Source organism: Austrofundulus limnaeus, unplaced genomic scaffold (genome assembly GCF_001266775.1).
Source record: "Austrofundulus limnaeus strain Quisiro unplaced genomic scaffold, Austrofundulus_limnaeus-1.0 Scaffold32, whole genome shotgun sequence".
NCBI lineage: Eukaryota > Metazoa > Chordata > Actinopteri > Cyprinodontiformes > Rivulidae > Austrofundulus > Austrofundulus limnaeus.
The window spans coordinates 2,638,625-2,662,093 of NW_013952434.1; the positions used below are offsets into that span (position 1 = coordinate 2,638,625).

At 38.7% G+C, this 23,469-nt stretch overlaps 1 protein-coding gene across 3 annotated transcripts in view; it reads left to right on the plus strand.

Annotated features, from left to right (window-relative positions):
- The window catches only part of atxn1a (ataxin 1a), a 105,039-nt gene that overhangs the window by 24,476 nt on the left and 57,094 nt on the right, over positions 1 to 23,469 (plus strand). For 2 of the 3 annotated variants that reach the window (XM_014005865.1, XM_014005867.1), the window contains exon 2: positions 1,808 to 1,944. The exons of the other annotated variant lie outside the window; for it this stretch is intronic. The gene's annotated coding sequence lies outside the window, so the exon portion shown is untranslated. The remainder of the gene's footprint in view (positions 1 to 1,807; positions 1,945 to 23,469) is intronic. 3 annotated transcript variants of the gene reach the window in all.

The following is a 23,469-nucleotide window of genomic DNA, read 5'->3' on the forward strand; positions in this document are numbered from 1 at the left end:
CCTCTAGTAATATATTTACCGAGAAAAATGTTGACGTGTTCAATACTTATTTTACCCGCTGTATAATAAATGACGTGACGAGGTAAGAGGGTTGGGTTTTGGCAACAAGTGTGTTGCCAAAAAGCTGTTAATTCAAAGTCATGCTTGAAGTATTTTTCCTGTCATCATGGCTTGTTTGTCACAGGATCAGCTGATCTGATTCTGTTGCTGGGTCAACACGGTGTTTCTCCAGCAGCTGGTAGAGCTCTGCATCCAGGGTCCTTTTTCAGAACCTCAACAGCTGATTTACTTACAAGTGCATGACTTTGTTAATGTAAGTACGGTACTGTAAAACAATCCCAATGAAACTAAAARTGTGTACTGCTTCAGGGATCCCCCCTGATGCTTATCTCTGCCTCGTGAACTGGGCTGCGTTGGTGGTCTCTGAGGTAACGGCATCAGTGGTTACTGGAAATGACAAGAGTACTCAGGACGACTGATTCAAGTGCTTTTATCTGTGCTCGTGCATCAAGTTGAGCACCGTGTGCCCACGAGAGCTTACCTCACTCCGTTTCATGAACACCTCTCGACACGGGAAAAGATTCACTCCATGGTGATTCATGATACAACAGTATTGYGCTCCTGGTTGTGATGGAGCACCACTCGAGCTCTGGGTGTTGTTCACTTTGCACCATTTCGGGTTCCAAAAATGACATGTATTTTTTTGAACTGTGTAAAAAAATATGCTAAGTGGAAAGGGAACTCTACCATGTGAGGCAGTATCAAGTCAGAGTAYTGTATATTTAGTTAAAGCTGCTCGCGACACGATGAGGAAAGCACCAAACTGACTTCGGTTCAAGAAATAACAGTTTCCAAAATAAAAAGAGATATTTAGTCTTCATGAAGTAGACCTAAATGGCTTTAAATAGCTGTGTTTTTGTTAGAGGAAGAGCACACCAGCCTCAAACCAGTGTCTCATGTGGGTAAACAGTGCAGTTGCCATGTTGATGGGCGTCAGTGTATTAATAGCATGGGTGTTGTTCTGACTACTCTTAAGAGAAGCCATCAGTTATAAAGGTTTGTATCCCTTTAAGACTATTTTTTTCATTTTTTTTTTTTGCTATTTCAAAATTTAGATTTCAATTATTTAATATAAAAATTTCATATAACTTTGTTTCAGAAATCCTTATTTAATGAAATAACACTGTTGAAATTAGAGGTCAACTGGTTATGACTCTTTTATAGATGCAGTTTATCTGGATTCAGTTGGTTTACGACAATTTCTTTGGTTGGTTTATTCTTATAGATGCATTTCAATTTTTGCAATTWGCTAGATTTTAAAAAAGTTGACCAGTCTGTGGATCAGTTCACATTCTCTCCTGTCATAAAGTTCATTAAAGGCTTGCAATAAAAGCAGTTTCAAATGTAACTTTATCATATTTCTCTTTTAGTAGTAATTTCTGCCTAACCAAATTACTATGAAAGTTCTGAAAGATAAAAAATTAAGGTCATAGCATTTGTAACCAAATACGAGAGATTATTTTAAGTTAACAATATTCTTTTTGGGGACAATGCTGTAAAATGCATGCCTGTTGCATTGACAGAAGATTATTAAAAAAAAGGTCAAAAATCTAATTCATCGGCTAACTCATCARTCAGTCTACCTCTGATTTTAACTACATGAAATAATTATTAGCAGAGAAAAAAAATAAAAGTAGTCAATTTCTTTGAAAAATCCAGTCAGGTAAACAATGCTGCTTATATGTAGGAGTGGAAATTAAACAAGTTCKTTGTGTTTCTTTGTTTCCCTCTATGGTGACTGGCGAAGACAGGCGGATGTGAACTCTCATCTGAGACGTTTCCCTTCTGTTGCTGAAAAGATCCAGATTTCCCATCAGGAACAGCAGCTGGCTCCGCCTCCTCCACGCCCCCACAGAGAACAGCTCCTCTGACTCCTCTGCTCAGGTGAGCATCAGGAGCGGCATCAGAAGGAGGTGCTTGTTGTCAGAAACTCTGCTGACAAGCTCTCCTAGGACGCTGGTCTGACATGAAATCTTTTAGCTTTCAAACGCTGTCAGGGCGCTGCTCTTTAATTTAAAGGGGGATGTACACTTTTATGTCAGAGCACTTTGTAACTGGTATGGAATAGCAGATTGGTGAAACATTCTCAGAGTTAGTAATAAAAACGAGTTTATTTATTTATTGACAAGAAAAACATTTTTATTTTAATTTTTTTTGTGGAGAAACTTTGTTTCTTCGAACCGTCGCTGCGCTTCAATGTCTCTCGACTCAAACAGACGTTCTGTCTGACTTCAATCCCAGATCCTTCTCCTTCCACCCATTATCTCTCTGAACTAGCCACTCCATCACCACCCTCCGTCGCATCTATTGCGACTTCTCCGTCAGTCCTTTATCTCCGTTTCACCAGCTGCACGTCGAAGCTCATTCCCTCCTCGGAGAGTTTGCAACAATAAAAGGGTTCGCTTAAAGAAAAAAGAAAAAGTGAGGAATCCCTTTTTTTAAGTCTCAGTGAAGCCCTCCTCTTTACGTCTTGTTTTTTTTAAAAGAACAGACCCATTCCAAGAAAGAACATTTCAAAACATGAAACTTAAGAATTTTTAAATAGTTTTTTGTTTATTACCCTTCGGCTGCACTCAGGGAGTTGCTTTCTAACGCTGCAAACATGTTCTGCAGTGCAGACTAATTATTACTTTTATAAATTAATTTTGTAGCGAAAATGGGTTTAACCCCTTGAGAAAAAGCGTAAAGATGAGGTTTAGATGAAACAAAAGGAGATATTTAGATGAAAATTGTTACCCTGGTGATATTAGTCCTCTGCAGTTCCTTCTTTCCTCCACCTTCCTTCAGCCGTCAATCTCGCTGGATGGAAATTACACATCTTTACTCCCTGCTGCTTTCTTCTGTCTTCTTTTCGTTACATTCACAGTTGACAAGTGCCTTTCTCTGAGCAAAGAAATCCTCAGAAATGAGCAGACGGAGGCCTGAATATAAACTCACGGTGGCTTTGGGAGCACAATAGTTGGTGGAGTAAACATAAACGATGGATTAAAAGTCGGATTCTGCAGCATAATTCTAAAACTTGCAGTTTCTGTGTAAAACAGCATAAGGTGTTTCCTTTTGATCCATGTTTTAAGATATAAAAAGAGACGCCACAAGGATTCAGAGCGTATTTTCTGGCATGTTTTTGTGCTTTCAACGGGAAGATGACCTCGAGCTCAGTAGTACGTCTGAACACCACCTGTGTGGACACAGATGGAGCTGCTGCTGCTTCAGACATGCTGCTCACACCACTCACAAACACTCAATCTGCTGCCGAGTAACGCTGAATGTTCGGCCAAACACTGCCCAATCATACACTAAGGAGTGGGCATGTTAGGCCAAAACATTCAACAAATTTGTCAAACAAATATTAATTTAAAAAGATATCTTTTGAATATTCAAGAAACACTTTGAATCTTTAATTTCAGAGCTGATCCCTTATCTGTTGTTGGAGCATATTTATGCTTATAGGGGTGTAAGAAAATATCGATACACTGAAATATTGCGATATTTCGTTTCTTGATACTGTTCTCAAGCACTGTATCCACTTCTCTTTAAGGCTTAACAGAACAAAGTTAACAGAAGGAAAGTGAAACTCAAACAGTGTTCTTCTGCCTTCATAACAATAAACTGAATTTAATCAGATTTTATGCAAGTAATGCATTGTATGCTCTTTACACTGAGATTAAAAAAGGATTATTTGGCCTGAGATCTTTAGGATCTTTTTGTGTTTAAGATTGCATTCCACTACCATCTTAAAAAACACCAGAGGAGAGTCTAGCTGTGTTTCACAGAATGGCAAAATCAGTTAAGGTTATTTTTATGTTATTTTTTTTACTTGATTTGTCTGTAATTAGCTAAGAATCATTATATTTTAATGTATGAGTGTGAAGTAGGTGAGTAAATCACCAGCTTTATCACAATGTGATATATCAATTAGTTTGGATGATGATGCAAACTAATTCGTATCACTAAGTCATAATACGAATTTAATTTAATTCAATTCATGATTCTGCAATTGATATGATGCAATATTTTGATCCACATCAGGCATATAATGATAATATGAATCGATGTTTTCATGATGTAATTGAATAATTTAATTGATAAATCGACGTGGATCAGTTGTTACCACTATTGTGTAATATTTGACCAGTTTCTATGTCTTCATGGTTTTCTGGATATACCTGATACTTTATTCAGTAAAAACAGCTTATTGAATATGTTGAGCAATATTTGTAGTAGAATTTTAACAAAGTATTTATCGTTTTGGGGTTWAAGTATATTAAAAAGCTTCATGTAAGCTGAAACAAAAGATCAAAGATTCATTTTTGTTCTTGATAAAGTCTTGTTGTTTGCAGATGCAGCTTGTTGCCTTAAAGTCTCATAAATAATAGTTATAATTTTTTAAAATCACCCTTTTGTTACTTTAAATTTGGGCTCTAACGTGCCTGTTGTATTCCTCTCCTCCAAAGCTTGTTTGCATGAAAAAAGAAAAAAGCCAGACTTTGATTTTGTTCTCAGAGGTTATATTTTTTTGTGCCGACAGAAAGAGCTAAGCTTGCACGGGAAGAACCTGACAACTTTGTAGGAATTCAGTTGTTTCTAAGAGATTTCTTTTTTCACCTCACGTGCCAAGACTTGATGCAGCCTGCAGCCAYGGCTCACACTGATGGCAGGGTTGTCACATCACTAATTAACCYAGAGATGCTTTCTATAATAAAGCTATCAGGTGCTGTTAGGCATTTGGCAGTGCTGCTGGTTTTAGTCCTTAAACAAATGCTTCATTTCAAAGTGTTTGTTTATCTGTATATATGTATATAAACATATATTTTTTTCTTGGAAGTCCTGAGTGTTTTGGTTGTAGGCCAACACACACAAACAGTAGATAAMGTTTTTCAAGTTCATCTCGTGCATCATTTTTAGTCAAATATCACAGATTAATCAATTAAATCTACTCTGCGTCTATTTCTCTGTTTTATTTTTGGCACCTTGTTGACTTTTTACATTTTTTTGAAGTGGGTGGGTAACATACCCTGAGGAAACGGAGAGGTCGCCTCTTTGTTTGTGGATTTTCCCTTCTTGGTTTTCTTGTAATAGCTGCCCTCGGCTTTATTTGATCTGGGTCCCTGCTCCCGCCATACGGCTAAACCGGGTTATGAGAAAACAGAAAGAACATGCTGTCACATTTACACAAATCAGAGACTTTCAACTGACACAAACCCATGTCAAGTTGTACGGATTGTCCGTAAATTACACAGATTTTACCCCATTTTGCAGTTATACGAACGTAYCGGGCTATTTCATGGGATTTTATCAAAGACTCAGCTTCAAATTTATTTTAGGTTTCAGAGCCTGTAGGAAGTAAAAAAAGAATAAAATTAAATAACCACCTCCCAACTTGCTCTTCCACTAAAGAAATAGGTTTGCCACCTGTTCCCTGCACCTCTGTGCTGCAGTCCACTTGTCCCCCTGCCCACCCTCTGTTGGATCGCATGTAACTAATACAGATTTTTTTGTGAAAATAACATATTTTTGATGGTTAAGATGTAGGTAAATGTCCAAAAGGGTTGATGTGTATGAAAACCAAAGAGGGAGGATAGACAAACAGGAAGAGAGGGAGGAAGAAGAGGGACTGAAAGAAAAGTTCAGTATTAAGTTTGGGAAGGTGTTGAGAGAGGGAAGAATGCAACGAGTCTACATAAACATAATTTCATTGAAACAACTAGGGTATTACGTCATTGTTATGTTGAATCAAATAAAAAGACAGGTCAGTTTGCAGTTTGTTGAGACGATGTAATAAAAACACGAGTTTCAACATTTAATTTTTTTCTTGGAGGCCCCCCTCCGGTTCACTGTCGAGCCACAAGTCTGCAACCATGCAGTCTGACACAGACACATTTTGGCTGACTCGGCACACTAAAGAGTTTGTTAATTACCTTATCCGGTGTCTGCGAGTTCATCCACTCYGCTGGCTGAGTGACAAAAAGGAAAAGAGTGGAGGTAGACAAAGAAGCTCTGGAGAATGAATGAAATAGTCAGACGTCCTTAAATGCGACAGAACGCGGGGAAAAAAGAGCTCAGTGAAGAYTTTTAATAGCCAAGGCCGTTTGAAACTTGTAAAGATGAACAAAAGTGTATTTTACTAATACACGTGAATTAGAATATTTTTTCCTCGTGATTGTAAATCTCTGAACATTTGCATCACATCAACTTTTATTTGCCACTTTATTTAAGAACAGTCACTAAGAAACTGACAGGTCTTAGACATATTTTTTGTCTTGTCACGAGTGAGCTTATCTGAGTGATACACACACAACTTGAAACTGTGTTTAAGTTTGTGCAACAATTAAAAGTCACTTAAATCAGTGAGGAATGTACGTAGCTCCAGGCATGGAAAAACCTGTCGCTGTGGGTCATTTCTAATGAACCATGCTAGCAGGTTCTGAGTGTGTAAAACTGTTTACAGAGTGTTGTATTGTTCTAAGCACAGGGTAATATACTAAAGAGCAGATAAATATGTGTTTAAGGAAAGTTAAATGACAATTTTCTTACTTTTTAGGTGCTGTAATTCATAAAATGAATGATTTACTGTATGAACCTGTTATGACTCCACATTTGGACCCAGTTTTGTCACACTTTTCTCCAGCTTCACAGCATTAAGCAGTGACTAATGACGGCTGACATCATCTCCGCCTATGCTAGGTCCCGACTAATTGGCTAGAGCAGTCTGACTGCATTAGATATTATTCCTTTAGGGTATTCCCTGTCCTCCGCCTCCACTTTGAAAGATAACCCTCATTGTTTGCATGAAGCAACAAATTGCTTTTGTGAAGGATTTTTTTCTTTCTTTTTTGTATTCATAACAGGTCGAGACAAACGACATTCGTTGTAAGCTGTTTGTGAAATTAGCAGGCTTGATTTATGGCTGGTGTGTTTTAACGTGAAAAATGAACAATGTTAAAAGCTGTGATTGCTGTCGAGCACGACTGGTCTTGTTAATTGCTACCATCTGAAACGCACGTCTCGGGATACCTCAGGAATTTTACAGATGCACTACGGGGACACTAATGGACCGCTGAAATGTCTTCGGTTATTGTGCGGATGCTCGGGCTGCTCGTGCGAGGGAACAATAAAGGTTGAAAAATGATGCAGAGCTGTAGATTTACAAACACTCAAAGGGGATTTGTCCCTCCGCTCATCTCCTCTCCTCACTCCTCTGTTTTTTCTCCAGTACAGACTCTGCCGTAAGTACCGTCTGTCCAAGTTAGGTAAAAGGATTACAGTAATGGATGCCTCTCCTCTCACTTCAACAGCTACTTGTTCTCCTAGTCTTAGTCTGTACATTTTGTTCTGTACATTAGCGTGGCCACAGGCCTCTCTCTTTCGGTGACTTAATGCAATCACAGTACGACTATAAGTGCATGGTGAGAGTTTGAGACAAATGAGTCTCAAGAAGAAGAGGGATGCAGGAGACGTGGAGGTACAGGTGGGTGGAAATTGGCAAAAGTGATCGCATCTTTGATGGCAATTACTTGATGGCAGAACGAAGAAATCATGGAAATTAGATCATTTTTCAAAGCACAGATRCTAACCATATCTTCAGAGCGACTGAGCTCTTGCTGACTTTTATTCTCACAATTCCAAGAAATACAGCATTAGGTGGGCAGATAGTCTACAAATGTTTTAACAAACATATCAGAAGTCATTAAAATGCATGAAATCACAGTGATAAGAAAACATGCCAAGTCTCTCTAGACAGATGGTAACACTTTGAGGAAAATAAAAAACGTCCGGCTCTTGAACCCAGTCATGACAAGCGACCATACAGCATATTTTACATGTTAAAGGTGGTTATTTTTAAATGTCAGCAGCATTAAGAATGTTTTGCTGTTAGATCAAGAAACTTGTTTTGTCTGTTTTTCGCCATTTAAAAAGACAATAACTAACAAAATAAAAGCGGTATGTGGTGAGGTTAAAACATATCAGTGCTTATAGATTTTTTTATGGGTTGTACTGAATGCTGGGGTGTTCTGAATGAAGACAAACACTTTCTTTGCTTCAGCTCCGTTCAGCAGCTTCAGCTTTTAGTGAGATGAATGAGGACGGCTTTTATGGTGTCTGGGAAGTCCTTATACTGAGACCTATGTGAGTTTATTGCTTTTACAACTATAGTCTGTATGATAAAGTATCGTCTTTCTCTATGTCCACTCTCTCTCAGCCTTTGTTTTTCATACCTCTGAGCACAGTCTCTTCTTTGTTTGTTTATTTCAAATTGTCAAATTTTCCTTAAATTTTCTACCTTTCATCCACTTATGTGTCCTTATGTTTCTCTGCCACTGTTGGTTTCTAAATGTCTCTAGTCTTGCTGTCTTCTTGAATCTCTTTATCATACACAGCACTCAATTTGTAGCTTTGTTTGATTGTATTTTTTATCATGTGTGACACTTTGTAGTCAGTTTGTTTGAAAAATGTTATCTATTGACCTGATATGATCGCTGATAAATTACACACACCAATCCTACGTCATTATTTTTGTGCGGGTGGATCAGGAGTATAAAGTAGTGTAGTGTTTGTCAGAATCAAGTTGAAGAAAAAAAGATGTCAAAGCAAAACTTGACAAACTGTATCTAAAATGTGCAAAATTGTAGCCAAGAGCAGCAAAAGGCTAGCTAAAGGCAAACTGAAAAACTGAAAAAGCCCAAGAAGACATAAAAAGAGCAAGTATGCAGATGCAGATTTCGAAGAGAAAAATGTCCATTACTAAAGTTAAATACAATGAAAACTAAAATAGTTACAAAATCCAAAACATTTAGTCCACTTCCAATGAATGAAATAGACATTTTGATATTTGAATGGCTAAAATAACACAAAGTATGCAGAAGTATTTAGATTGGAAATAGCTTACAGAAAAATAAAATCAATGCATGAATGCTGAATCACCAAAATAAAAGTAGCCAAGACTGAACATGGGACTTACATACAGGGATCTGAAGTTAAACATAAGAAAAGCAGGAGTTTGTACTGGGTGGGTGATCACTAAATGGGATTAGCTGGGATGATTACAAATGGCTAACAGGTGTGTGATAGGCAGTACTGGTCAAGGGAAAACAATGGTTAATAGGAACACAAAATCTAAAACTGGCAGACGTAACAGGGAACAGATAAACATGACTAATATTATCTAACTGGATAAACCAAGGTGACTGAAACTTAGGGATTATTCAATAACACAAACATATCATGTACAAGGAGCTAAGGTAAATTAAAAAACAGACCAAACGAAAACAAGTAAAACATCTGAACCTTGACATAAAACAGGTTTTCCTTTGAGAACTTTGTTAACCGTGTAAACAAATAAAACCATTTTTCTTCTGTCACTTACTATAAGACATTTTCCCCCTCGCTGCTGTATGGCTACATATTTGCACGTGTAGTCATGTGCTCTGTGTTTCTTCTAAGGTGGAGGCTAATTACCCATTGTGCTCTACTAGTTTCCCTTCACTTTGATTAATACATTAAACTTGATGACCTGTGGTTTCCTGAACTGTGTAACAATAACAGACTCGCTTCATTGAAGGAATTTTAATGGAATCGTTCAGCGTGAAAGCCAGCAGACAGTAGCRCCACCTGAGACTGACACTGATGATCATACACGTCAAGTTGTACGAATTGCCTGTAAGTCATCAGATTTGCATGCAAACAGACATTTAGCGTGATCTTAAGGATTTTTTTTCAAAAACTTTGCTTCAAATCTATTTAAGTCTCAGAGTGGGGAGGCTGTATAGAAAATAGTTTGGAGAAAACAAGTGCTTTTCATCATAACTTTGTGCATTTCTTCTTTATAAATTAGTTTTTGTAAGTAAAATAAAGTCATAGCTTAGATCGCTACTGAAGAGGGGGCCTGTCCTGTTTGTTTGCTTTGGAGAAATAATTTATTATAACTGGACTGATGAGCTAAGGGCGGGTCAGATCAGGGCCTAAAACAGTGAATTTACGCCATTTTAAACCGATCCGTCAATACTATTTATTAAACCTTCACAACATTGTTTTTACACAGTTTAAATAAAAATCTGTTGTCCTTTATGAGCACAAATAGCAGCAGCAACAGGTAGCTGTAGCCCTTTTGGTGTACCCTTTCATTTTTCACAATATATTAAATAGAAAAATATAAATTAAGTATTCTAATTACACACTGTTCCTGTCACAGTAAAGGGTTGTTGCAGTGATGGCATTCACTGTCATCTCAAAACATCTAAACTTGTGTAATTTTAAGACAATTTGGATTTAAGAAGCAGAAACGAACTGCGAGGTAAATTTAAATTTCAAGAGCGTATTAGCACCACACTGCCTTCAAAATATAGTCTGATGAAGTGTGTTAGTGCGTAAAAGTTGACACTTTTTATTGGAGAAACTGGTGTGATAATGTGCTTAATGGAATATTCATCTGTTCACCTCAAATCCCATTTTATACAAAACATTGCTTTAGTTTTAGTTTCTTTCTTTTTTTTTTTTTTGGTTTGACATCTACTTGAAGCAACATAAGATAATCTACAATGGTCATCAAGTTTTTCCAGGAGTTTACGTTTAGTTTTTTCCCCTTCAAATGAAGAGTTTTTGTTGTAATAAGAGCACGGCCGTTTTATGAAATCTTCACATTTTTCTTTTTTGCTGTAAGTCGGTGCTGCTGTGCTTCATCCAGTGCGATGATAGCTTTATATGAGGAGCACGCTGCACACACAATTACTGAAATAATCCCCTAATCTCAGTTTGAGTATAAATGGAGATCCTGAGTAAAGTGCACTAGTTCTGACGTCAGGTACAGTAAATGTTTTGCCCTTTTCATTGGGCTGACATTGCCATAACCTTTTTTGTTTCTTTGTGACTGAAGAATAACCTCTCAAGGACACGTGTGTGTGTGTGTGTGTGTGTGTGTGTGTGTGTGTGTGTGTGTGTGTGTGTATGGAGGTGTATGTGAATATGTTTGACAGCTAGGATTACATAACAGAGATGCCCTCTGCTGCAGGTCACCAGCACATTCGCCCATGTAAATCATTACAAATACCAGCATGTGTCATGGCTGCACGGCCACAGTCTCTCCGGTCTATTTTCACCCTCAAACCAATAAACGCTTACTATTTGTTGAAGTTAATTTTTCTGCTTCTTAGCTGGGAAGCATTTTCTGATAAGACTTCTAGGGATCAGCGTTTGTACTATAGTGTCTTTGTTGCATTTGTTTTTAAGGAGATGTCTCAGTTCCTAGAAAGTGTTTTGGGTCTGTGCATGCGGATCATCTTATGATATAGGAATGAATGAACAAACATGCAGAAAATGTTCCACGTCTGTGTTTTCCCTTTGAGACGTGGCTGCTGGCAGCTTTGCCTCAGTCATATATGCAGTTCATCACGATCCTTCATTCAGACAATATTTACTCATGACTCAACAATCGCTCGCCGTGGGTTGTGTAACGCACTCCAGCAGTACTATGTTTAAGATGATATGATTCAGACTCTGATCGGCTTCTTACCTGCACCAGTTTTATTGTATTTACAGTGTTATCTCGAACCTAACCTTGGCCACTTTCTTCACGGCTTCACTCTTTTATAAGRGGGGGAAAATGTGTCCAAACCTAAAACAAGGAAGAATACCGTCAGTTTAGTTATAGTTCTCTTGACTCGGGTAACGTGGACCAGACCCCAGTTTCTGTTGCAGCCGATTTCATTCTGCAGAGCAAGTTTGGAAATGATCAGATAAACTCGGCCCCTGCGTGAACTTGAATTGACAAAAAGGGCGATTACATAAAGTTTGGCATCGTGCGCTCCCCTTTTCTCCTCTCGCTGCTCTGGTTCATTTCTTTACTGGGGGTTTGTTTCTGCTCGCAGTCACGTCGTGTTTTGTACAAACAGACACAAACACCGACAATGCGAGAACACTCTGGATCTGTGTGTGTGGAAAGCGCTGAGGTCTAGTTTGGGCACAGATTTTTTTCTAAATGAAGCAGGCGTTGGTGAATTATTGAACAGATCGTTCCTCTTTCCCTCTTTAGATCATTCCTCTTCCTCTCACACGCTTGTCATGCCTCGCCGTTCTTCTTTTGTGTAAAAAGTGAGTTCAGATTGTGAACCAGTAGGTTGTGTGTAATTCGAGCGATGTTGGTTAATCCAGTGTGGCCCTTTGGGACAGATTTGGCCCATATTACAGCCTGCCATTACTGTGTGTGAAATCTCCCGTGCATTGAGACAGTCATTATTTACTGCCACCCGTCATTTCTACTCCCTCACTTGCGTTTTACTCGCTCCGCCCCGCCCTGCGACAGCAAGCGCAGGAATCGACAAAAAGCCCCAACACATTTAATTACATTCAACTCGCCTGATGTCTCAGTCTTTTAAAGGAAAATAGATTGAGCTTGTAGTAAACAGGACAAACGACGGTAGAACACACAAGTAGTGAAATAAGTCATCACAGTAAGGATCAACCAAAGGTTAGGCTTGCTGGTACTACATGATATCCCACCCACTAGTGATGAGACGCGGGAACCGTTGGGAAAATACTTTATTCCACCCCCACTCCCGCCATTTATCATCCAGGGCTTATCGCTGACAACGACTCTGCCCTCTGCCTTCCTCCCCTGACCGTCACACACACTCTTCCGCATAAATGTTCCTTATCGAGAACGCCCATGAGATGATTGACCGGGGCATATACGTGCTCTTTGTTTGTATAGATTTGGTGTCATGTGTCTGTACTTAGTGCCAGTTTATGCCTGATTGGAGGAGATGGATATTGTGGTTGAGTGTGGGCAGTGGGATCGGTCTATATCCTGTTCCTATGACAGGAGCTGATGAATGGTGTGCTGATAACGAGCCCGGCTCTGCAGGGAATTAATGCTATGTGGAGAATGTCTTCTACCCGCAACTGTGTTCTTTAGCAAACTGTTTAAACAGAAAGAAAAAGAAAGAAAGCAGGAGGGTTATAAAACAAATCACTGCAAATATCACTAGATGTATTCTGGTAATGAATTTAAAGATTTGTTTTAAATTTTGGATTTYCAAAATGTGGAATGAAAATATTTAGAAAATAAAATACCCTTGAGTGTTGATTTGAAGCACTTTAAGTCAAATGGAAGCTTCTTGTGTTGCTTATTTTCTCTATGTCTGAATAAAAAAAACTTGTGCGTGTCTGACCTGTGCAGACCACCCAAAGGTCAGAACATGGAGAAAGATCCAGAATCTCTACTAAAAGCAGATGACCTCTCCAGAGGTCCACCGAGGCTTCTTCCTCCTGAAGGTCCTGTTTCGTTTCGTTTTGGTCAGAGGGGCCATCCTGCTGATATTTAGTCACATTTAATAGAAAAATGACTGAGCAAATGGTGCAAGTGCACGGCCTTTTAAAGTACACGCTTTCCTGATTTTTAAATCACATTCGGAGCAGTCAGAATAAATACCCACCACTGATTTTCACCAACATTTATGTAACTTTTCATTTTTTAAATTTATGTTTATTTTCTCACATATACTCTAATCTTGCCCTCTGACATATTTTTTAAATGTTTTTCTATGGATAAAAAATATTCAGTACATTTAAATTCTACAGTCTGGTATTTTTTAAGATAACAGAAAACTCTTAATCATCATCTGCCCACATTGGCCCACACAATGCACTAACACTCGGACCAGATACCATTAAAAATGACGGCTCTTTGGTGGCTCAGATAGGGTTTGCCAGAGGCGCTCCATGCATAGGCCAGCACCACATAAACCCAACAACCAGGCCAGTTGTGTCTCGTCATCCTAAAGCAGTGCCGTCATAGCCAGACCTGGCCCACATCCAGTTGACAAACCACTTTCCATGCCAGCAGTGCCAGCTTGACACCAGATCTGGCCCACACCTGTCTGCTATGTGCGTGTGGTTGCATTCCTATGATAGAGTAATGCAACAGTTGAAAAGCTTGATGTCTAAATAAAACAGTTTTTGGGCCGTTAAARAAATAGTGTTTTTCTTTTGTACTTCTATTTGCTTTTTTTTCCTCAATTTAATTAACATAATCATTTATCAAATTTAGCTAAAAGTTTTTTTGAAGTGTGTTTTATGTAAATAACAATTATTTAAACAATTAGCAAATAATTACTCATACAAATGGTATAATTAATACATGTATGTATTGTAAACCACAAACCTGAGTGTGTTTTTGACTTTCTTCTCTTCCTGTTTTTTCTTGCTTCTTTCACTGGTTTATATGTTGAAATGTTTTCTTTCTGGTGTTTTTTCTTTAATAACTCTTTTTTTTTCTTAATTTAATCCAAATCAGCATTAGCTTAAACTTTAGATCTTACAACAGTCTGGCAACGTTTTAAACTGTTACTCAGCGGAAATTTTTCCCTAAACCTTTTCAGATGTGATTCTGCCAAGAAGTGCTTATAAGGAGACGTATCAAAAAGATTGYATTTTTCCCCCCCTGCACACCCATTTGTATGAGTCAACCCACACAAACACACGCATGCCTCATTACGCGATCCCCAAGGATTTTTGTAGAAACTATTTCCTGTTTGGGGCTGGAGAGCGAAGGGAAGTAGTCAGGTTGAAAGATGACGTAGCAACAGCACCGGTCTTCCTGTGGGCTCCACCAGAACTTGGGTGTTACCCAGGTTTTAGTTAACTGGACCATATTCACACTTATCTTTATTCATTTAACTGTTGAGCAGAAAGACTAAGAACTATTTTTATACCAGTTTAAAAGTTGTAATTGCTTTTGAAGCAGCAAAAATATACTGTATTCTGTTTAATTTAGCATAAAGATGGCGAGCTGATTATTTACTAAAAAACTATAAAAAGCTGCATGTCAGAGTAAATGTTATAAAAGTGTCGGATCAGGCTGTGTGTTCAGGAAATAATTATCCACAGTGAATAAGGTGACGAGAAGAAAAGCAAGTTGGAATTCATMGTTGCAAACAGTGAGATGTGAGCTCGGCTAATTTCCTCTTCGGGTGTGAAGACGAGCTAAAAACAGAGGAGATGTAACACCTTTCTGGCTGCGTGCTTACACGTTCACCTTGACTCAAAAAGACAGGAACACATGCGCTCTGATACTCAATTTACATTTCCTTAAATTAACAACATACTTAAAGCATCACAGTCATTATTGATTGGTTATTTATCACCCTCTACTAAAAGGCGAAGGCAGGTGATGATGTGCGTGATGACGAGGGGGGCTATGGATRAGTGGTTAGGGGAGTCATCCTCCAATAAGWGAGTTGGCAGTTTGATTCCACTACTATTCAGTCACATGTTGACATGTCCTTGRGCAAGACACTGAAACYCACACAGATTGTAGTATCAAGTGCTTTGAGTATTTGGKTTATCAGAAAGGCATTATATATGTACARTCCWTTTACCATTTACCATACGCTTGTGTCTGTTACCCTGTAGAGCTAACATACTTTAAGATGGCTGCCACATCAAGTCGATATTAACCAACTCAAATAACACGTTCTCACTCCTGACTTGTCACATATTGACGCTTTTCCAAGGTTCCCTCTGCGTCTTATTTTGACGCGTTGGGTACACCCGTCGCGTCAGTTATTGACGCACCAGGCATTTCCATGTTCCCTCGGCGTCTGGGTTTGACGYGTTGGGACGCAAAATATAGGGGTCTTTGAGTTGGGGTCTGTGGTTAATATTAGGGATCAGGGTTCATGGTTAATTTTAGGTAGTGGGGTCAGGGATAGGATGTCTAGGGTGAATATTAGGTATTTTTAGGCTTTGGAACACGTAGTTGACTTGAATTTCCTACATTTTCTAAAAATGGTTAATTTTAGGTACTAGGGTCAGGGACAAACTTTAGTGAATTTTACTAAAATTGGACTGAAACCTGTGGAAGTCGCTGGGAGTCATTCACAGCATACTCTGAGATATCACACATTTTGTGGTGTGATTTTCAAGATTTCCTATAACTCTACAGTATGTTGTCCTGGTGACGTTCAGTGCACTGTCTGGATGTTTTAAAGTTTTGATGAACCGTCAGAGGTTCTTCCTGTTTTATGGACAGCGAAGTCACAGATAAAATCCTGTAATTAAAACAAAAATCCAGTGCCGGTTTTTGCCGCCACGGTTTGTTTGACTCTGATATATGCTGGAAAAAAATTAAAATAAACCAACACCAGTTTCCTTAAAATAGACTAGAAAGCCTCTCCATAGCAACAGTTAAGCGTTGACTCGGGGGTTGATGGAGTGGATTTTCTCAGCACCTTGTTTACAAATGCGTGTATGAACTGTACGTCTTCATCTGAATGTGTCGTTGTTGGGTTTTTTCTGTGAACAAGTCCTCACTTGTAGAAAATAAGCCATATAGGACTGCATGGGTGGAATATAAACGCCTAAAATATGTTATCTACAGCAGGGAGAATGAACGAAATAGCATGAATATCCCATCAAACCTTTCACGAAACCCATTTATTTCCCGCGAAGCACACCGAGCTGCACTCATCCTGGCTTCCTTTAATTCTCATGAACCCAGCAACCTAACTACTGTCGACGAGTTTGTATCTATTTGTAGCTGCAGGGTGGACGCAAACACACAGAACAGCATGTGTGCAGACACACACACACACAAATACAATGTGTAGCGTCAGGCACAATACGCGGTTTGCAACTCTCCAGATGGCGGGAGCCACCCACTCACTGCCAGTTGTTATACAATATGTATTGTATAACAGCACGGAGCAACAAGCACCCCTCCTCATACACACACACACACACACACACACACCCAACCTCCCTAAAACTACACACAGAAAGAATGTCACACGGCGCACTGACTTTTCCTCCACATTTTTACTGATACATGGAAGTTTTAGAGATTTAGACTCCTGGGTTAGTCCTGCTATTCAGTCAGCCGGATGATCAGACCACAAGACAGCTGGCCGGCCAGTGAGACAGATAATACATTTGTGTGTTTGCCAGCCGTGCAGCTGTGCTCTGAGTCACACAGCTGTTCAGTAAACCAAGCTGCCAGCCGTAGAAATACACGAGATGCAGGAAACTTCCCAACCAGCTAATTCAAAAGCATCAACGTGGGACTGCAGGGCACACAAGGATTACAGGTGTTTTACCAACAATACCCAGCTACRTGTAGAGGAAAGATGAAGTAAGTGTGTGAGTCTGTTTTTGAGTCCTTTTGCATGACTGATATCTGTTTTTAATCTCTTGGTTTATTTACTTCTGGTGTCTTCGAGTCACCACCCATTTTTACATTCATTTTGCTTTCCGCATCCTTTTCCTTTTATTGCTCTCATGTCTTTTGTGTTTATTGTTTTATATACATACTCCTTATTCCCTTTCCATAAACTGCTCCATGTTGTTTTTAATAAACATCTGAACTTTACCACCGCATGTTTTGTCTGATTTGGTAATTACTCCATCGTTATCTAGTTTGTAATAGATGCTGAGGAATGTAACCTTTTCAGCTGACTTCCTCGTGTAGATGTTAAATAGGTGTCTGTGTGTGTCTTGACCTTTTTCTTCACGAGCATTCCTTTTATTGTGTGGAAGCCAGTTGATTCTGTTTTTTATTTTTTGAATTACTAACTAAACTGGATGTATTTTTAATGGTTTTAGTGTTGATATTCAGCAGTCACAAGCAGCACAGAAGCAGTGATGTACATCACAGGACTCGGGTCAGACTCTTTACACACCACGGGAGGTTGACCTCAAATTTCTCTGAATATCCAGTTCTGCTTCAGTCTGATCTCATGATATGGATTAGCTTTAGCTACGACCACAGACCAAACCTAATCTTTCATAAAAGACCTTTAAGATGATAAGAAAGTGCTCCATATTAACCAAAAGCATCCATGTTCTGCTGTAACATTTGAGGTGTCTGAGGTTGAACATTCATAGGAAATCTCTTGATTTTATCATAAATTAACTCCAACTTTACTATTTTTAAGGGTTATTATTGTAACTGATATCTAAAGTTCAAAAAAGTGACCATAAGTGGTTTGAAAGGTTAGTTTGCTCGACTTATATTATGTACTTTTCAACCTTTATTATTAATCTTGGTCTCTTATTGTGACCCAAATATATTCTTCATAGTAACAGGGCCTGCAATTGATTGTCTGTGTAGATTTTGCTGCATTTTAATGTCAGGAAGTCCGATTTAATGACTTTTGACTTGATAAAAATTATAATTAAAATTAAAACAAAACAAAACAACAACAAAAAGAAACAAATCTGGAATCAGTTCCAAATATCTTTATTATTTTGTCACACCCAAACAATTATGAATTTTTTCAGAATTCTTGAATTTTTAAAAATCTTTTGTGTTGCTTGATTACTTCAGTATAAATAAACTATAAAATCGTTATAGTCTGAATTTGTTTACGTGAATAAAAATCAATGGCAGCCATGTGTTTTCCCATTTATAATATTGACACATAATGATAAGTTTATTATTTATAAGAGTTTAAAATCTTAGAGTGTGGGCACATCATCTGTGTTTCCAGGACCAAGTCAGTTTATTTCTGTAAATTCTTCCTCTCACTGCTGCCTGTTTTTGCCCAAATATCACCAAATAATCTTGATGTCATAGTTTGCAGTGAATAATTTTGGGGGAAATCCGGTGAAATTAGTTGCATCATCTTCATTGTTACTTTGACTAAACAAAGCAGCTTCTGTTATCTTTCCTGCTCTCTTTAAGTAGTTCTGATTCTCTCCTCCRTCATCCCTCATCCTTTCAATTTTTCCTTCTTCTTTTAGTTTCCTGTCCCTCCTGGCTGCCGCTGCTTTATTTCTACAAKCATTAGTAGAGCCGTTTTGAAAAGGTCTAATAAAAGCTCTTTGAGTTATTCAGCATGTCCTTCCAATCAAGGCTGCTTGATGCTAACTGAATCTGTGACTTTCTAGCTGTCCATAAAAGTACAGTTAACAGTTTCTCTGTCTGTGCGCACAGTGTGTGTTCATGTGTGCTTTTGTGTGAACAGGCCCGAAGCACTGTGTGATGATGTAATGAGACACGAAGCAGAGCAAACTGAGGAATCCCCTAAACACACACACACGTACACTTACACACACGCTGTACTTTATGTTTACTGAGGTCACATTAGGAGGGAATGGAGCTTATAGGAAAGTCCCTCTAGCCAAACACTTAAAGCTTTCCCTTCTCTGGATTTCCTGCGATGAATTGTTCCTGTGACTCCCGTCTGTACTCTGGCCTTCAACCTCCACACACACACCTTAGTAACTCACGCTGTCTCTTTCTGATTGTTTTCCGTCCAGKACTGTAAGTCTGAATGACAGCGGTGTTGGATTTACGATTCATGCTCAGCAAATATGTGTCGCAGGGCTTACCTTGGCTTAATGAGCCCTGTGTGTTGTAGAAAGTTGAGCAAGTCGAAACAAAGCTGTGAAGCTACAAATAAGAGATGAACTAGAAGATTAGAGGAACTGAATGAAGGAAGCAGCTGAAACAAAGGAAAGTTGATTTTTATAATGCTTTGAACAAAAAGGAATAAAGAAACTTCAACGTGAACTCATCTTTGTATTTAGAGCAGCATTCTCTGCAGAATCTAAATCAAAACAAATCATAAAAAATTAAAGTTGATAGTGCTATTTAATGTAAGTAATTGTTGGAAACAGTGGCATATTGTGTATTGGCAAGAATTTGGTGATATGATATACAGTGGTTTGCAAAAGTATTCATACCCCTTGAACTTTTCCATATTTTGTCACATTACAACCACAAACATAAATATATTTCACTGGAATTTAATGTGAAAGACCAACACAAAGTGGTATACAATTGTGAAGTGRAAGCAAAATTTTACATGAATCAAAACATTTTTTACAAATAAAAAACTGAAAAGTGCGATGTGCAAAATTATTCAGCCCCCCTGAGTCAATACTTTGTGGAGCCACCTTTTGCTGCAATTACAGCTGCAAGTCTTTTAGGGTATGTCTCCACCAGCTTTGCACATCTAGTGACTGCAATTCTTGCCCATTCCTCCTTGCAAAACAGCTCAAGCTCAGTCAGATTGGATGGAGAGCGTTTGTGAACAGCAGTTTTGAGATCTTGCCACAAATTCTCAATTGGGTTTAGGTCTGGACTTTGACTGGGCCATTCTAACACATGAATATTCTTTTTTTTAAACCACTCCATTGTAGCTTTGGCTTTATGTTTAGGGTCGTTGTCCTGCTGGAAGGTGAACCTCCGCCCCAGTCTCAAATCTTTTGCTGACTCCAACAGGTTTTCTTCCAAGATTGCCCTGTATTTGGCTCCATCCATCTTCCCATCAACTTTGACCAACTTCCCGGTCCCTGCTGAAGAGAAGCACCCCCAGAGCATGATGCTGCCACCACCATATTTGACAGTGGGGATGGTGTTTTCAGAGTGATGTGCAGTGTTCTTTCTCCGCCACACATAGCGTTTTGCATTGTGGCCAAAAAGTTCGATTTTGGTCTCGTCTGACCAAAGCACCTTCTTCCACATGTTTGCTGTGTCCTCAACATGGCTTCTGGCAAACTGCAAACGGGACTTCTTATGGTTTTCTTTTAACAATGGCTTTCTCCTTGCCACTCTTCCATAAAGACCACATTTGTGTAGTGCACGACTAATTGTTGTCCTGTGGACAGTTTCCCCCACCTGAGCTGTGGCTCTCTGCATTTCATCCAGAGTCACCATGGGCCTCTTGGSTGCCTCTCTGATCAGTGATCTCCTTGTTCGGCCTGTAAGTTTAGGTGGACGGCCTYGTCTTGGCAGGTTTACTGTGGTGCCATACTCTTTCCATTTCCGGATGATGGATTGAACAGTGCTCCGTGAGATGTTCAAAGCTTGGGAAATCTTTTTATAACATAAGCCTGCTTTAAACTTCTCCAAAACCATATTCCTAACCTGTCTGGTGTGTTCTTTGGACTTCATGATGCTGTTTGCTCCCCAATATTCTCTTAACCAACATCTGAGGCCGTCACGGAGCAGCTGTATTTGTACTGAGATTAGATTACACACAGGTGGACCCTTTTGAGTCATTAGCAGTCATCAGGCAACTTCTGAATGCAATTGGTTGCACTCAGGGAAAAGGGGGCTGAATACTTTTGCACGTCGCACTTTTCAGTTTTTTATTTGTCAAAAATGTTTTGATTCATGTAAAATTTTGCTTCCACTTCACAATTGTATACCACTTTGTGTTGGTCTTTCACATTAAATTCCAGTGAAATATATTTATGTTTGTGGTTGTAATGTGACAAAATATGGAAAAGTTCAAGGGGTATGAATACTTTTGCAAACCACTGTATATTTTATGACACGAGTCACTATACAATATATCGCGATACATTGCGATAATGTAAGCAAGACGCTCTATCGCAATATATTAGCCATTTTTTCCTCCATGTTTTCAATGGTTATACCAAATGATTTTAAATGGTTTGATTCTATATTAGTGGCAACTTTTAGATTTAAAACATTAACTGTTAAAAAAATATACATATATAGTCACCCACCACACTAACAGTAGCYAATATTGTGTGCAAAAGTTCAGTGAACAGATCAAATGAAGCTCAGTCTGTGTTTCTGTCATGGGGCTCATGCTACTTATGGAGCTAGGTTTTAGAGGATCAATACAGAATCGAGAAATCAAATAATTTGATATTTCAGTGTATCAGTATTGTCTTACACCCCTGATCTTGTGTTGACTTAACCTAAACAAGGATAAAGGCTGTATGGGAGTTTGTTTGGCTTTTGGATTCAATAAACTATCACCTTCCCATTGCAGAGGACAGAATGAGAACACACTGCCATGATCAGAGTCTTCTCGTTCCTATAAACCAAGTTCCTGACAGAAAGCCAAGTTTATCAGTGAGTGGTCAGTCTATGTATCTTTCCCACACACACATAAAAAAGTTATTACACATTTAGGATGTTCAGTACTCTGATGATGGGTGGTTTATTGCCATTGTGTTGGAGCAGGCATGCTTCCTTCTTGACCCACCCCCCCAGTCCAAACTTTACTGTTTTTATTTTTAGATTAAAGGCATAGTTTGTGTCAGCCAGGCATACCACAGATTGTTATCCACAGGAAAGCTGGGGAAAAACCTGGAAACTATTTGCTTTGTGCAGATTGTTTCCAACTATGCCAAGTATTTAAGTCCGGAATTGTTTCGACTCTGTAACAACTTTAGGTTTATGAGCGTGTTTACAGAGTAACTCATGTTGCAGATGTTCAGTGAAAATAAACTCAAAGCATTAGTTGGAGATAATTCACTTTTTAATTGGGTGAACAGCTTCAGAATTTCAGCTCTTTAAATTATATGACCATTTTCACAAGATGTTAAAATGAAAGTAACTAAACAAAACTTCTCGACTCTTCCATTAAGCCAAACTGTTGTTAGCATCAGTGGATTTAGTCACATTTTCCCCTGATTAAGCTGCATTTCAGTTGATAAAAACAAACATTTGGGTGCTTTTGTTCTTGCTGGATCACTGGTTTGAGCAGAACAAATCATTATTAATTTTGTTGTCACAGGATTCCTTTGTTGCAACAAGATGAGAGATGGTTTGTGATCAATTTTTCTTAGAACGTAAGATAGAAAAAATGCAAACATTACTTTCATAGATCCCTGATAATTGCAACGTGTCATAGTAAATAAAAAAATAAACGCCTAAACATACTGTAGAATGTGCAAACCCCTCTGGAATTGTGCTGTGTGTGAAATCTAAAGTAGCACCATGCATTTAATGTCAAAGGGATGTCACTTCGCACACTCACAGCGTTTGTAGGAGAGAAAAAATAGCATGATTTGCCAGTGTGAGTTCCCATAATATATGCAAATGAATTCGTGAGAACTTGGGTGAAAATCTGTGTGCAGTTGATGATGTTGTAGCTTATTCGAGAACATTGGGTTTATTATAGATGTGCTACAAGGCAAAAAAAACATACTCTTAAAGGAATACAACACCATTTACTTGGCTTGTTTTCATTTCATTGGCAGATATGAGGTAAAATGGTTTTATAGTTGGTTTAGCCATCAGTAACATTGGGCTCTGTATTTAAATAATGACAAAACCCAGAGACCCTAAATTAAAGTGCCTATGAYATGCATATCCTTCAAATACAAAMCGTCGAAGAAAACATTTACCGTATTTTTCGGACTATAAGCTGCACCGGACTATAAGCCGTACCCGCCATTTAAAAAAAAATTCCGCGAACATTAACATATAAGCCGCACCGGACTATAAGCCGCACCCCCAACATAAAAAAAAATTCCGCGAACATTAACATATAAGCCGCACCGGACTATAAGCCGCACCCCCAACATAAAAAAAAATTCCGCGAACATTAACATATAAGCCGCACCGGACTATAAGCCGCACCCCCAACATAAAAAAAAATTCCGCGAACATTAACATATAAGCCGCACCGGACTATAAGCCGCACCCCC